The sequence below is a fragment of the Puma concolor genome, chromosome D4 (assembly GCF_028749965.1).
Source record: "Puma concolor isolate L17-30 chromosome D4, mPumCon1.1.hap2, whole genome shotgun sequence".
Classification (NCBI taxonomy): Eukaryota; Metazoa; Chordata; class Mammalia; order Carnivora; family Felidae; genus Puma; species Puma concolor.
The window spans coordinates 81578241-81592118 of NC_141679.1; the positions used below are offsets into that span (position 1 = coordinate 81578241).

The 13878-nt window shown below is 56.2% G+C and overlaps 1 protein-coding gene across 9 annotated transcripts in view; it reads left to right on the forward strand.

Moving 5' to 3' along the window:
• Window positions 1-13878, forward strand: part of DAB2IP (DAB2 interacting protein) — a 186499-nt gene that overhangs the window by 89867 nt on the left and 82754 nt on the right. The gene's annotated exons all lie outside the window — the stretch shown is intronic.

Genomic DNA, 13878 nt, shown 5'->3' on the forward strand with positions numbered 1-13878 from the left:
TCAAAAGCCAGGCTAAGCGGGGTGGGGCTTTCCATGGGGCAACTGATTCTCCCGCCAGTCTGTGTGTCATAAGAATGCTTGCAAAACAGATTCTTAGGTCCCCTCAAGATTTCAGTGCGGTGGGCCAGGGGCAGGACCTGGGTATCTGCATTTAAAAAGCTCCCCCAAGAGGTGGTTGTGAGCCTCAGGCTCTGAATTGGCCTTGGGCAGCAGGAGGAAAGGGAAGCCTGTGCCGAGAGTGGATTCAGGGTCACTCCCCTGGGTGTGGTGGGGGCCCCTGGGAGACCATCTCTAGCCTACAGGGAGGGCAAAGACGCTGACACCTGGGTGACCCTGACTCTAATCAGTCAACTGGAGCTGAGGCCAAGTCCTGCCTTTCCCCGGGCCCTAGGGGCCACAGCCTCTGGGGCTGAGCCTTCAGGGGCCTTAGGGAACAAAGACTAATAATAACGTAGCCACCTGCACTATGCTTCCGGTCCTACGTAGATGATCTTTTTTAATCCTCAAGACAGCCCTGAAGCTGAAACTTTGATCACCCCATTTCACAGATGAGAAAACTGAGGCTCAGAGAGGGGAAGTCACTCAGCTAAGCTCCAAGCGCCACTAAATGGTGGAGCCAAGGTCGAGACCAGCCTCTCTGATGTCCGGGCACAAGTGTGCACTCCCGGCCGTGAGCAGGGGAGCCGTTGCCCCCGTGCCCTCCCGGAACCTCTCAGTGTTTCTCCTTGCCTGTTCCCCTTCCTTTTGCTGCTCTGATAGATGTATCATCACACCTTGAAGTTGCTGTCACTGCGGCTCTTTAACTGCCGGGTAGGTTTGGCGTCCTTCTTGTAGTGACGTCTTCGCCCCATTAACCGTGTGTGGGTCAGAGCCAGCCCCAGGCTTCTGGACCCCCAGGCACTGGGACTCAGTCCCGCCTGCATGAGCTGGGTCCGCAAGGTGGAAAGCGTGTTCACTTGTCACTTTACCCACTTCTCACAGCGACCTGGAGGGGAGGGACCATTCGTGTCTCCATTTCACAGATGAGGGAGCTGAGTCTGAGAGACATGAAATCATTTGCTCGGCATGATGGATGCCAGGACCGTTGGACATTGACATTTTGTGTCCTTCCCTGGACACCTTGGCCCTTTTCTGTGTGGAGCACTTCAGGGTGTGAGTGTCTATACTGGGCTGTGCTTGGAGCTCACGGGTGCTAGAGGGCTCAGAAATAGGGATCTGGGTTCAAATCCTGGCTCTTCCGTGACCTGTGTGACCTCATTAGTCCCTCTCTGAGCCTCCAGTCCGTTTCAGTAACGTGTGGAATGTCCACCCTTCCTTGAAGGACTGTGGTGGACCTTCGTGAGTCCTGGCACGTCGAGGCCCACGTCTGACCCAGGGTGGACACTCAATACAGAATATCCGCCATTATCCTTGGAATCGTATTTCCCTTTTTGGCTTTGGAACAGTAGAGATCTGGGGAGGGTCAGGGTGGAGAGCCAAGGACAGGGCATTTGGTGGGAGGGAGCCGGGCTTGGGTGTTGGGGACGGACGCTTGTAGGACCAGAAGCACACCCTCTTCTCCTGCCCAGCTTACACTTCCTCACATGTGCTGCCACAGGCTGCATCCTCACGTGCTTGGCTGACTGCTGCTGTGTGTACCCTCCCCCCTCCCCCGCGGAGGGAACCCAGGCAACATGGTTTTGCCCCAGGGGAGGCAGGAGACACAGTACAGGATATACCTGAATAACTGGTGTCTTCGCTGCCATTTGAAACTCGGGGGACAGGATGTTACCCCCTCTCACAGAAATGCCCTTGTGCAACCATGGAGTTTAATGGAGAATCAACATGTTGTGTTCGTTCGGATTCATTCTGTCTGCCTCCCCCGTGAAGACTAAAGCCTGGGAGAGGCTGGACTTGTCCAAGGTCACCACTCAGCTGGGAGCACTTCTGGGTCCCGGCTGTTTGTACCCATACGTGGCCCTAACCTTTTGTGATTTGGCCTGGGACTGCAGCCACCCCACAGGGCATCAGGGGCTGGGCACAAGTCCCACCTCTGTTTCTTGGAGATCATGTGACCCTGGGGGACCCTCAGTTTACCCTTCTCTAAAATGAGGAGTATGGACTTTGTAAGGCAACATGTGGTTTGGGCATAAAGTGGGCGCTTAAAGATTTCGATGCAGTAACGAAAAGAATGAGCTAAAAGTCAGCAGACTCAGGGCTGAGCCTCATATCAGCTTTGTGACCTGGGCAAGATACAGAACCTTTGCCCATCTGGTAGGACTTCCTTCTATCTACAGGTGGAGTTGGGGGTGGGGAGTGGACCACTAGGACCCATGGTGCCAGCAGGCTGGGGTGTGCCCTGAGAGCTATGGAGGACCCTGGACCAGGGTAGGATGGAGAAGGGAGCTTGGAGCATGTGACCATATGGGTCTTCTGCCCATCTCTGGCCCTCAGCTCTCAGGCTCCACAGAGATGTCGAGGCCAAGATTCAAACCCAGATCTGTCTTCTCTGCATCAGTAGGGAATCCTGGAAGGAAGAGAGGGAAGGCAGGCAGCAAGCTGGGGCCCCGTATCTGCACACGCTGTCAGACGGGGTCCGGGGGCTCTGCCTGGGCCCGTCTCCCTTCCCAAAGCCCAGGGATCCTTAGCACAGCAGCATGCCGCCCCTTCTCACCTGCCACTCCATGTTAGGAATTCATGGTGTGATTTGGGGGGAAGGTGATGGTGACTGTTACCTGTCTCCCCACGGGTCCCCTCAGCCCGCCACCTTCCCCAGACCCAACCTCCCCTTGGTGTAGGCTGGGTCCTTCCTGTCTGCCCCCCACCCCCTCCCATCGACCTTGAGGAGGGCTGGCAGGGCTGGGGTGTGGGAGGCGGCAGAGGCTCTGGCAAACTTGACAGCCAATTGATTCCTCTTCGGGAAGTTGAAAGTGGAGAATCGTGTTTGAAGGTTTAGCTGAAATTAGGTCTCAGGGCTATTTTTTGCAAGATGGAGAAGGAGAAGTGTCAGGGAGGGGAAGGCCCAGGGGGGTGGCGGAAGCTGCAGATAAACTCAGTCGCGGGTTGATTGCAGATGCTTCTGGAAAGGGGTCTTAGTTCCTTTCAATCACCTTCTTCTGCTGTATGCTCATTTGTGCGCACCCTGGGTGGTGGGATGGAGGTGCAGCTGGGGTGCTGTGGGAACCCAGAACACGGGGCAGTTACCATCGGCTGATAACGGTAGGGAAGAAATCCTGGAGGAGGATCTTTGGGGCTGAGCTTTGAGGGATGTGTAGGAGTTTGTCAGGAACAAAGGGAGAAGAGTACTCCAGCTGGGGGAGACGTACGTGAATTGGAACAAGCCAACGGCCCTGTGTGATTAGAGTGTTGGGTGACTTGGAGACATAAAGGAGGGGGCACGGGAGAGGAAAGTGAGTGGGTGGAGGCTTTGGACTTGCCCCTGTGAGGCACAGGAGCCACAGGTGATGCTGGGTAGGAGAGGAGCCAGCAGATCTCTGGGATGTGGACTTCCAGCTCCACACCCCTCTCCCCACTCCTGCAGCTTTTCCCTGCACCCTTTTCGTGACTCAGCTATCTTTTCCCATCACACACATAGTGCCGGGCACGTGGACATAAACACACAGGCCTGTGAGGGGGGCCCCTTTGACACCACTGTGAAAGGCCGTTGGAAGCGATCACGAACGCTTCCCCGTACAGACGAAGGCCTGGAGCTCAGAGAGGGGAGGGTCCTTTCCCAAAGTCACACAGCCTATCTGGAACGGGGCCTGGAATCGAGCCCAGGTGTCCCTGTGTCCGTGCCCCACTTCGGGGCTGCTCACGCCTTGCCGCTTCCAGCCCTCTCTTCCCTGCAGTTGAGTCCTTCTGCCCACCTCCATCAGGTTTCCTGGGAAGAGAGGCTTACGGAAATGGGCATTTGTGGGTCCGAAGGTCCCCAGAGGCCTCCGATGGCTCCTGCCCACTCGTCACACACTGCCACCTCCTGGTCTGCCTCTCTTCCTCCATTTGTGCCCCTTCTCAGCTGGGGCGACTCTAGTGAGGCATCGGGGTGGTGGACGGAAAAGCTGGTCAGGCTCACAGACCGGATGAGCCACCTCTGTCACTGCACAGGTGGCGAAACTAAGGCCCAGAGAGGGGAGGCTTGCCTGGAATACTTGTCGGGGCTTCCTCCGCCACCCCAGGCTGCTTTTGGGCCCATCTGTGTCTGTGGCCCCCAAACCGGTGTGGGGATGCCAGCTGTGTGGCCATGGTTGGGTGTGACTGAGCAGTAGGGCTGGGCCCTGGATCGGGGTCCCACAGATGGGTGCCCCGGGCCCCTCCTCGCAATACCCTGCTCAGTGGAGGCCTGTGAGCTGGAGTCTCCCGGCCCGGTGGGTGGCAAGTGTTCTGCGGATGAGAGGGTGGTGGAGAGAGGCTAATTGTTATTAAACTGTTCAAACCCAAAAGGAAAATTACTATCATTTTGGTCTGTGTCCACCTTCTGCAGGGAGAAGCTCCTTTCCTGCAGCGGGAATCAAGGAGACGGGAATGTTATCACAGGGCCACCCGGGGGCGAGAGCTGGCCAGGGCAGCCAGGGTGGACCAGGACGCTCTTTGGGGCAGAGATATGGGGTGAGGGGCTATTTGGAGCTGCCTGAACCTGAGGTCAGGCCGGCGAGTGACGGCGGGCTGTGATATTTGGTGCTGTTGGAGAGCTGCCTGCCTCATTAATAGATGATGGTATCATCGCGGGTCTCTGAGCCTCTCTTTCCCCATCTGTAGATGGGCACAGGAGCCCCTCACTCACAGAGTGGCTGTGAGGGCCCAGTGTCTGACCTTCAGCCAATGTTCATCCTCTGTTCCCTCTTCTGGTGGGTGGGGCTCACTCCTTCCAGACACCTTCCCCCAGAGTCCCAGGTAATCAGACAGACCCCCTCCCTTCTGTACCCGTTATCTGTGGCCCCAGAGCAACATTGCCTTTGGTGGAGCTTCTAGGGCTCAGCCCTGGCACCAGGAAGTGGAGGTGGGCAAAGTGATACCGAAGGGACCAGAGACAAAGTTCCCAGGTGGTGAGTACACATGGAGGGAGCTGGAGATGTCTGCGCAGGGCCGTTTCATGCCAGTTGGGGGCAGCAGAGGGCAGCGAGTGGACGCCTGGGCAGCCGCTCCCAGAGGAGAATGGAAGTCCCTGGGGTTTGTGTGACACCCCCCCCCCCCCCCCCCGCCCCAGGGCCACAGGGGCCCGGCTGAGCTAAAAGAGCTCACCACTGGGTGGAGGAAACAACTCAAATCGAGGAGCACCTCTGGGCAGCTGGGCCTGGCCCTGGTGGCTGAGCTGACTGGGCCCGGGTTGGCCAGAGACCTGGGGGACGCCTGAGAGAGGGCCCAAATTAGAGACACTGGAATGGGGCAAGGCCTGGGGCCAAGGCCGCTTTCCAGCAGGAGAGGCACAGGCTGAGGCCGGCCAGCCTGAGGGCCGCCAGGCAGCATCGGGGCACTGCCGCCATCGTCAGGTTGGCTAACAGACACTCTCGTGGTCATCCTTTGATGGCTTGCAGGTGTCTTGGTCCACGCCCACCAGTACTTCGAAAGGGAGCAAGGCAGGTGTTCTGGCAGAGGTGGGGTGGTTGTCAGAACCGGGGCCGAAAGTCCTGCCGACGTGGGTTCAGATCCCAGCTCTGCCAGCCCCTTGCTGTTGGCACGGTGTTGAAGTTCTTGCAGGGCCTGGCCCACAGCACCAGCCCAGCCTCTGCCAACCAGTCGTGTTCTCTCCATTTTATAGATGAGAATGCTGAGGCCCAGAGAGGGAAGGTGAATTGTCCCAGGTCACACAGCCAACTGCGGACAGAGCTGGCATCTGAACCTGGGCTTCCCCATTTCCCTGCTTCGTCCTGCCTCGTCCCTACCTCCAGCTGGCCTGGTCCCCAAGGGTCAAAAGGTGTCTGTTCAGGGCAGAAAGGAATGGCTCCCCTCGTCTCACCCCACCCTGTGGCCTCTGCAGGCCCTCTTCTGGGTGGGGGGCAGGGCTCAGATGCCTTCACTTCCCCACCCCCTCATGGGAAAACAAAGCAATTGTCTCTGTCACATCAAGTGGCATTTGGGTTGGATTATAGACATAATTATATCTGAGTCTTCAGGTGGGAATTGTTTCTAAAGCCAGGAGGCCCTCTTTGGAGGTGGCTGCAATGACATCTGTTTCCGATACAAGGCCTTGCATTGGGATGAGTTACTTTTCCTCTGGAATTGCTTAAAGAATGCCGAAAATAAGCCACGATTGTTACTGCCCTGCTCCAGCACCTTAGATGGCTTCCAGGGGGTGGGATCCAGCTCCCCAGCCGCCACCACCCAGGCCTGTCCCAGCCTCAGTGCCTTCCTTCGTACAGGCTGGTCCTGTCCACAGGCCCTCTCCATTTCCCTGCCTTGAGAGCTCCTTCCCTCCTCCACGCTCCCTCACTCCAGCAGGCATCTCCTCCCCTAGGCTTCAGAGCTCAGTCACAGTCAGACTGTGACTTAACCATCTACCGGACGGTGACTTTCTCGAGGGCAGCGACTGTTTCTGATTTATCTGAACCCTGGGCATTGAGACGGGGCCTCATGTGTGGTGGGCCCCTGGATGGGCTTGTGCAGTGAAGGTGTGTGAGAGAGAATGGATTGGGTGAGTGAGTGCAGGGTGGGGAGGGGATGAGTAGGGAGCAGAAGTCCCTTCTGAGAGCCCCGCTTGATGTCTCTGGGGCCAGGTGGACACCCGTCTTGGGAGGAGAGGTCAGGAGGTCAGGACAAGTCACTCGGACCACCACAGAGCCCTGGCAAGGACACCAGCCCTTGTTGTGAAACTGACCTTGACTCCACTCCATGGGTTCCCATGATCCCTCAGGGGCAGAACTCCCAGGTAAGCCAGGCCTGCAGATGGTAAATCACCCAGGAGGAGAAATAGCCTATAAAATCCTCTCCCCAAACGGTGCATTTTGTATCCTGTAGTGAAAAGGGCTTTAAAAAGCATTGCTCACTCAGGTGGATTTATGAGGGTTCCACCTGCCTCTCACCTCTCCCTCCCACTAATGTTTCTCGTCCCTGGGGCTGTGGCACCCTGGGGTCTTGATGCTTTTTGGTGGCCTTGGTCCAGGGAGAAAAAGGATAGCACCTCTTCCCTGCCTTGCTGATGCAGGGTTGCTCCAGACCACCTAGGTACCTGGGGGGGGGGGGCAGGAGGAGAAACCGACTTCCCGGAAGCCCCCTGTGGCCCAGCACAGAGCTGGAGTCCCCACCGTTCACACCCTTCCTTCCTGAAAGCTGTGGTCTCCAGAAGATTCCTCCCATTTGTTGTTACCTGCAAATGGGTCACCAGGGAGGGGAAAGATGGCATGCCTACACTGGAAAGCATTCAGACCTCAGCCAGACCAATCCCCTCATTGTAGAGAAAGGGAAAGTGAGTCACAGAGAGGCTAAGGTACTTGCTTAGAGCCTCGCCGTGCAATAATGGAATTATGGAAGAGCTTGGGCTCTGGCACAGGCTATCTGGACTGACCCCAGCTTGGCCGCTTCCTGGCTGTGTGGCCCTGTGAAAGTCGCTTGATCTCGCTGGGCCTCTATTCTGTCGTCTGCACGTTGGGTTGTGAGAATGAAACCAGGAAAGTCACGTGAAGCTCTAATACGGCGCCTGAAGCTTGGGGCTGAATAAGTACATCTGGCTTACTCTTATTAGCACGTTGGAACGGTCCTCATTCTTATTAATAGCCAAGCTGGGTTTTTGGACTCAGCTTTCTTGACTCCGAACATGGTTTTCTTGCCATTCTGCCAGGTGGCCTCTGGTAGGGGTGTTCACTCATGCAGGGTGTACAGAGCACAGGACAGGGAATAAACTCTCAAGTTAGTGAGTCACCCCGGGAAGACTGGCCTGGTGCTGGGACTTCAGGCAGGGCCTGGAGGGGGGAGCGGGGAGAAAGGAAGGGGGAGATCCTGCTGCAGGGGTGAGGCTCCCCGACGGAGCCAGCTTCCCTGCAGCCACGCAGCCCTCAGTGCTGGACTCCCCAGCCCGGGGTCAGGGCTGGCCAAGGGCTTAAACAGCTGATGAAGTGTTTGTGGCTGTCCAGACCTCTGGGACGGGCTTCTTATGCTAAGGCAAGTGTCGGCTAGCCAGAGGATTTATGGGGCAGTGAGTCACTCCCTGGCTGCTCTGGGTTATCACCTCCCTCCCTGAGATCTCAGAAATGTGTGTGTCATTCCATCAGTGTTCACTGATGCCACTCAGTCCTGGGCCCTGGCACGTATCAAGAGGGCCTCTCTGATGTCGCCCTTACCCCCTCCTACTACCTGCACACGCTCATCCTCTTCCCAACTGGGTGCCCCCTTCCTCCTTCCTCCCAGGCTTCCTTAGGGGCCCCCTCGATGCGGGTGTGGTCTGCACTGTTGGGGGAGGCGTCATGCCCCACGTTATCAGTCTGGGCTCAGGTGGCGGGGTGTAACTGGGAGGTCAGAGAGACCTGTGATCACTCCATGGACCTCTGAGGCAGCCAGGCTTCAGGCTGTCATACCTCTGCACCATTGCCCGTGCCAGGATTCTGCCCGGAATGCTCATCTGCGGTTTCCCTGCCCCAGATAAGCTCAGCAAGACCACCCATTGCCTCGCTTTCAGTGTTTCTACTACGCTCTCAAAAGCTGTCTCCTCCGGCAAACCCACCCAGACTGACCACAAGGGAATCCCTTTAAAAACCTCCCAGAGCACGGGGGCACGCCTGGGGGGCTCAGTCGACTAAGCGTCGACTCTTAATTTTGGCTCCAGTCATGATCTCACGGTTCGTTAGATCGAGCCTTGCATCGGGCTCTGTGCTGACAGCGCTGAGCCCGCCTGGGGTGCGCTCTCTCCCTCTCTCCCTCTCTCTCTCTCTCTCTCTGTCTCTCTCTGCCCTCCTCAGTTTGCGCACTCCCGTGTGTGTGTGTGTACGCATGGGCGTTTTCTCTTTCTCTCTCTCTCTCTCAACATAAATAACCATTAAAAAAAGAAAAATTTCCCAGAGCATATTCTCAGCCTTTCTCCTTTTTCCTTCATATCGTTAATATTTGTTAATTAGTTCAGGAAGTATTGAGGAATACTTGCCATGTGTCCTGCACTGGGGAGCCAGGCCAGCATGGACCCCACAGTCCTGTGAGGGAGGGAGGCATGAAATCAATACATGTATAATTACAACGGTGATAAGTCTGCAGAGGGACCTGGCCTACTCGGAGGGCATTTTGTCGGCACCTCAGGACAGACTGTGAGGAGAGACAAAAGGGCGTGCAGGATCCACTGGGCAAAGGGGTCTCCATTCTAGGCAGTGGGAACAGCCTATGCCAAGGCCCTGTGGCAGGAGGGGCTGGCGATTCTGAAAGTCCCATTGAAGCCACTGGGGTTGGAGCCCAGGGCATGGATTATGAAGTGCTTTAAGGCTTTTATCCCCAAAGCTCTGGGAGCTGCGGAAAGGGGTGGAGCTGGTCAGTGCAGGATATGATCTGCTTTTACAAGGACCCCTCTGGATGCCCTTGGAGAATGGACAGGGGAAGGGAGGCAAGACCGGAGATAGCAAAGCAGCGAGGAGGCTCCTGGAGGTGTCTAGGAAGGGCCAGGTTCACTTCTCCAGCTGCACTGTGGAATCCTTGAGGGCAGAAATCCCATCCCTTCCAGGACTGAGCACATGGGGAGGCTCAGAGAATACACCCTGAATGAGCTGTTGACCAGCAGACTTCCCCACCAAAGGAGATTTGGGTTCTACAGTTTGCTTTGATAAACTCCTGCTCTCTCTTTCCTTCCGGCTAATGGCTGGGCTGGCCCTTGGTGGTCAAGGTCCAAGCCATAAAAACAAAGATGATAGTAACTAACATTTCCCGAGTGCCGGGAAAAGGGCTAAATTCTTTACATGTGTGATCTCACTGACTTGTCACAACAACCCGGAGGTGACTACTGTTGTCCTCGTTCTACAGAAACTGAAATGGACTCGGATGGTTAGGTCACTGGCCTAGGGCCCATAGTCATTAAGTGGTAGAATGCTTTGCTACCATGCCTCTTGGGGGCGGGGGATAAAAAGTATTTGCCTTTTTCCCAGGGATTCCTAGAGAGTGAAGTAACCCTAAGACCTAGGTGGAGTTTTAGGTGTGATGATGGCAGGAGGAGAAATTTTTGGGGCAGGGATCTCCAGCTCTGGACAGGGGGTGGGGCCCTGAGGCCACATGACTCGGAGAAACCTCATGTTCAGGGAGCTGTGAAGGCAAAGTTTCAGGGTGTGAGAGAAGCAAATAGAGATTCTGGTGCAGAGTGAGGTCCTGCCCACAGACCATGGGGATTATGGTAGCAGCAGCATTTTCTCCCCTTTGACCCAAGACCTGGGCTCCTAGCTTTTTGTGGTTGTGAATATGAGTCCATATGAGCTGGTATGTTTGGTCATTCTGTATGTGCCTGGTGACAGCTGAGTATGTATGTATGTTTGTGAGTTTGTTTCAGTGTATTTGTATCTCCATTTGCATGATTCATGACCGTATGGGTGTATTCCTCTGTGTGCTGGTCAGTGTGCACGTTTGTTTCTGTGTGTGTATCTGTGTGTGGTAGTGATGAGGGGACTTGTATGTTTATGCGTGCATTTCATTGTGGGCACGCACCCCCCTGCCCCACCATGTGTCTTTGAATGCATGCATGTCTTTGAATTTGTGTGCATTTCTGGCTGTGTGTGTTTCTCCATAGAAACGTGTTTAAGTGTGGGTTTTTTGGCAATATTTTAATGCAAGAGTGACCCTTCTGTGCCAAAACCCAGCCCCCTGCTGGGTCTCATGGCTCTTGAATAGGTTCTTGTTCTGCGGCCCGAGTAGTCTGGCTGCCTTCTCTGGGGAAGCTGGGGTGTGGAGGTCTTACCTTCAAAGCAGCACTGGCAGGCGACTACAGAGGGTAATGTGGGCATAGGGTGGCCTGTGAGCAGGTGACTGCCAGGAAGGCACCAGCTTCATCCCGGCTTAAAATGCCTGCCCTCTTACGGCTGTCACAATGTCGGACATGCCACCATGAGTGAGTCATTCCCCAACTGGGACCCTCTTTGATGGTACATACTTCCCAGGGGAGGAAGCCAGGGAAGCCTGGCAGCTTGCTGAGGGCAGAGCCCCAGGAACAGGGAAGAGGAATGGTGTGTCTGAAGGACTGAGGAAAAGCCAGAGAAGCCTCTGGTTCTGTTAGTGCCAGGCCTGGGGGAGCCCAGCTGTGGAAGGCACAGCTGCTCTGGCTTTAGCTGTTTAGAATCACCAGATATCAGCACTGGAATGGAGCCTGGTGATCACCCAACCCAGCCCTTATAATACAGAAGGGAAGACTGAGGCCTGGAGAGAGGAGATGTGGGGAGCCTGAGAGGTTCTTGAAGGGTGGGGTGCAGGCATGGCAAAGAGCACTGGGTGAGGAGATAGGACACCTAGGCTCTGCCGTGGTTCTGCTACTGCCTTGCTCAGTGTTTCTGGGAAGTCCTCCTGCCCTCCTGCCTTCTACAATGTGGGCATTGCCCTGGCTGCCTGATCTGGCCCCTCCTTGCGACTCTAGAAGCAGGACGTCTTCCCGGAGCCTAAGGCGTCGAGGCTGCCTGCCAGCCAGTAATGCCCAGCAGATCTCCTCTCCTAGGGTTGAGAGAGGTGGAACTATCTAGATGGGGTCTTCCGCTCCCTTTCCTGTGTTTTTCGGTGTGATTTTGGCATCCTTGCAAAGCTGCAGAAGGATACTGAGAGACACGCTTGTTAAAGCAGCTTCCTTCCCTGAAGGCTCTCTGTGTGGGTGCAGGCCTTGGAGACGGCCACTGGAGGAGGAGCGGGGCCTGGGCCGAGGGAGAGCCCGCCAGGTTCTGCCTCCATCCCGAGCGCTGTCTCAGTGGGAGTCAAAGGCAGGTCAGGCCCACCACCAGTCTGTCTGTTAGAAGGGGAAAGGCCCTGAAGACAGGACCGAGGATGCAGGACCGAACAGATGATGGAGCCAGGAGAAGGGACTCCCGCGCGACAAGAGTGCCCGCTGTGTGCCAGACACGGGGCCCGGCGCTTCACACTCAGGGTCCAAGATGGCTCAGAGGACCAGTGGTGGCCTGCCACCTCTGGGTGCCCAAGGGGTGGTGCTGGAGTGCAAACCCGGGGTCCCCTAGGTGCTGCCTAGGGGACTTGTGTGTGAGGCATGTGTGAGGCTGGGCCTGGGCAAGGTGTCCCCTCCCTGAGCCACCAGTCCTCACCCGTGTCACTGCTGTGCTCAGGGAGAGAGTGCAGTTCCTTTCTCTCCTCTGGTCTGGCCTGTGGCCCCCAGAGCCTGGGGCTGAGCTGTTTGGCGAGGACGTGCGGGCACATATGTCGAGGGCCCCCATATGTATAGACACCCCCAGCCGCCTAATAGCTCTGCTACTCTTAGCGAGGGGCTTAGCTTCTCTGGGCTTCTGTTTCCCCACCTGAAAATCCAAAACATTCTGAGTTCTGAGGCATCCTCCCTGCATTCCTGATAACAGGCCCATCCCCCCGGGCCTCCTTCCTGGGACTTGGGGGGTGTTCAGCGAGTGCCAGGGGCAGGGACGCCGCAGAACAGGAGCTCCATAACTGGTCATCTCTCCTCATCGGCCCCGCTCGGAATGGACTGAAGTGGGTGAAGGAACACATCACGTGTCTGGAATTCCTTGGGGGCCCTTGAGAAAGTTTCTCAGAACATCCTGAGGAAGGGATGAGGAGGGCTGGGGCCAGATGTCAGGATGGTGGCACAATGGCTGGATGGGGATGGGGGAGCTGCTGAGAAGCATGTGGAAAAACAGCTACAGGCTGTGTTAGTAGAGGCCGAACACCCCATCTGGGGAGGCAGTGGGTTCCGTCCCCACAGGGCGCACTGGCTGCTCGCCGAGCTTTAGATATCGGTCCCTGGTCTGGGGACCGAGCGGCCCCGCCTGCCCCTGGCTCGCACACTTTGCACATTGAGAGGCTCTGTGAGGTTGCTTTAGAAAACGTGCTTATTTTAAAGCCTTCAACCCGGAGGACGGTCTGTGGCTCCGGGACCATTTTGCAAGCCTGTTCATTCATTCACTAGGCATGACACCAGCCTGTCCCTGCTGCGAGATAGCCTTCAGGCTCCTGGGAGAGCCCGGGGCAGACTCCCGCCTGTGGTGGTCATGGACCTTCTCCGGGCAAAACTTGGTGGCTGTACTACAGCCACATCAGCAATGATAATAATAAAGCTGGCAACTACCATGTTCCGTGGCTTATTATTTACTATATTACTGGTGATATCTTGCCTCTGGATCCTTCCCACAACCCTCTAAAGTAGGTATCATTAGCCTATTTTACAGATAGGGACACTGAGGCTTGGAGTGGAGCAGGCCAGTAATTTGCCCACAACTTGTCTGAATTAAGATACAAACACAAGTGATGCTGGCCCACGGGTGTGATCAGCAGGGTGGCCTCCTGGGGAGGGTTGGGATAGATAGAGTCAGGCCCTGGAAGGTCCACAGCTTTCTCTCTCCTCACTGCACCCTTTCACCCATTTCACACACTGCTGCTGGGCCTTGCCTGCCATCTTCTGGCCAGGGGGGCTGTGGAGTTGGTCCTGAGCCCTGGTTTGCCTGCCCCCTGCTCCCCATCCTCAGCCACTGGGCTGTCAGGAGGCTCCACCACAGTTCTAGAAAGCAGACCTCAAGAACCCTGTTATACTGAAAGAAGGGACATGATTTGGCCACTGCCTCTCACTAAGGTTGACTTGGGTTTAGAGTAAGATTTTGTGACTTCTTGAGTTTAGAGCTGCAGCCACCTCCAGAAATCACATCTCTGGACCTGCCCATGAAGGGACAGGAGAAAAGGCTCATCTCCTTTCATCCGGGGCTGGGTAAGAAGCCGCCCGTGGCCCTCCATTCCATAAAGGAGGTCAGTAAGCAAGCTACGAGGCTGGGCAGAGTAGGGATCTGGAGT